At 43.2% G+C, this 2,627-nt stretch overlaps 1 pseudogene; it reads right to left on the reverse strand.

Annotated features, from left to right (window-relative positions):
- On the reverse strand, positions 263-2,327 carry LOC102165427 (annotated as a pseudogene).

The raw sequence follows: 2,627 nt of genomic DNA on the forward strand, positions 1-2,627 counted from the left end.
AGAAAGTCTAAGAGACTTCTGTGACAACATTAAACATACCAACATTTGCATTATAGAGATTCCAGGAGGGGAAGAGAGAGAAAATATTTGAAGAGGTTATAACAAAAATTTCCCAAATATGGGAAAGGAAAATCTCACTAAAGTGGAAGAAGTACAGAGAATTCCATACAAAATAAACCCGAGAAGAAATACAGCTAGACATATACTAATCAAACTGACAAAAATTGTTAAAAGAAAAATATCAAGAGCCACAAGGGAGAAGCTATAAATCACATATAAGGCTGCTCTGGAGTCCACTCAGCTGCCCTTCTGTGGAGGAGCCTTTGGAAGTCCTCTGGGATGTTGCCTTTCTGAAGACTTGTTTGTGACTGGATGGTGGTTTGGGGACCAGGGAGGAGGAAGAACTTGTACAAGGCACCACTTTTTGTGGCCCAGTGGTTGGCTTCTGGCCACTGGCTATGGCACTTGAAATTCTGTGAGCTTCACCATTATTTACTGTCCATAAACTGGAGTTAGGTAGTGTCTAGCTGTCAAAGATTGGCTGATGCCAGGCTCGACTCTGGTCCAGGAGCTGCCAGGACTGCAGTTTTTGCTGTTCAAGCTGTTGCAGGGCAAAATGGAGTTGGTAGCTGCCTGCTGTGGGGTAGTACTTGTGCTGGGGGACAACCCCTGTAGCCTTGCTATATGCACTGTTCTCCACCTCTCCCTCCCAGGCAAAGCCACCTGTTTGGAGGCTCCTGCTTCCGGGGCGGGGGGGAGTGTGGCTCTCAGGAGCTTTGGGGTCTGACTGTACTGGCCACATTGGGTCACCAGGACTGATGACAGGCCGCAGTGAGGGGGAAGTTGGCACACTGCTTCTGTTTATGATACCACTTGCCAAATTCAGGTTTGTTACCTGCTGGGTGAGGAGGCTGATGTGAGTGGACAGTGAATACTGCCTTGCTGCCTGCTTCTCGGCTAGCCGCTGAAGTTCAGCAGTATCCATACTTGGGTTGTACCATCTGCTGTATGAAGAACCATCTTCTCCCTCCTTTTGTGTTTTGGCTACTCCTGAATGCTGCTTGTTTGGATGGACTGAACCTGCTTTTGCTGAAGAGGGACGAGACTGGCTATAGATGTGTGCTGCACTTGGAAAGAGGAAAAGGGGCCAATGGTGTAACTGCCTGATTGACAGCGTGGCGGGCCAGCGGGGCTTGATAAATTCTGTGTCCCAGGATGTATGCTGGGAGAAGCACTGTCAGGGACTGTGCTCAGTAAAGCTGCTGGCTGGTGAGGCATGCTGGGAAGAGCTGGAGGAATCTGAGATAGAGAAGAATGGTGGCCTGACCCTAGTGAGAGGTCAGAGGTGGCAATGATAGATGACAAATGGGTGTTGGGAATTTTCTGCAGAAGAGCAGCAGCAGGACCAGAGAAAGAAGCAGAGGAAGAATTGGTACAGACTAATTTAGCTTCTTTTTCTGCTGAAGTAGTAAATCGAGATAATTTATCAGTGAATTTCTGTTGTCTGTTGCTGCTTGGGCTGCTTTGTTTTCACTTCTTCCATTGTTTCAGGGTGATCACCCTTTGCCCCACTATCAGAAAAACTGTTGCTGTTTTTAGAACTTTTTGAATGAGTCCCCAGGAAGACACGTGCAGACTTGTTTTTTTGAGTATAAAAAGTCAACGCCTCCTCCAGTTCAGCCTCACTTGCTTGTCAGATGAACTGAAAGTTTTCCGTATTCACCCCATCTTCCTCTTCTTCGTCAAGTTTCTTCTTCAATTTCTTTTCAGCCATTTGTTCTGTTGCCTTGTTGTACCCAATGATAAAGTCACCCAGCTGGTGGGCCAGGATAATGGCTGATCTTTTTGCAGAAATTCTACAAGCCAGAAGGGAGTGGCAAAATATATTTGAGGTGATGAAGAGGAAGAAACTAGAACCAAGACTACTCTACCCAGGAAAACTCTTATTCAGATTTGATGGAGAGATTGAAAGCTTCATAGACAAGCAAAAGCTAGGAGAATTCAGCACTTCCAAACCAGCTCTACATCAACTACTAAAGGAACTTCTCCAAGCAGAAAAGGAAAAGCGACAATTAGAAACACAAATGTTAAAAATGGTAAAGGCCAGATAATTTGAAGGTAGGAAATCACCCATTGACATATATGGTATCTAAACTAGCATACAAGAAAAACCAAGCCAAACATAACACTAAACATGGTCAGCAAATCTCAGGAAAAGACAACAAAAAGAGGAAGGGCAAAAAAAAAAAAAAAAAAAAAAAGAACGATCCAAAATAGAAATCTCCCCCCAAAATTAAGTAAATGACAATAAACACATACTTATCCATAATTGCATTGAATGCAAACAGGTTAAATGTTCCAACTAAAAGATTCAAAAGCAAGACCCACATATATGCTGTCTATAGGAGACCCACTTCAGAACTAAGGATGCATACATACTTAAAGTGAGGGGATGGAAGAAAATGTTACACACAAATGGAAATTATAGAAAAGCAGGGGTAGCAATACTCATATCAGACAAAATAGATTTTAAAATAAGGAAGGACATAAGAGACAAGGACATTGCATAATGATTAAAGGATCAATACAAGAAGAAATAACCATTTTAAATATATATACACCCAACA

Source organism: Sus scrofa, chromosome 2 (genome assembly GCF_000003025.6).
Source record: "Sus scrofa isolate TJ Tabasco breed Duroc chromosome 2, Sscrofa11.1, whole genome shotgun sequence".
NCBI lineage: Eukaryota > Metazoa > Chordata > Mammalia > Artiodactyla > Suidae > Sus > Sus scrofa.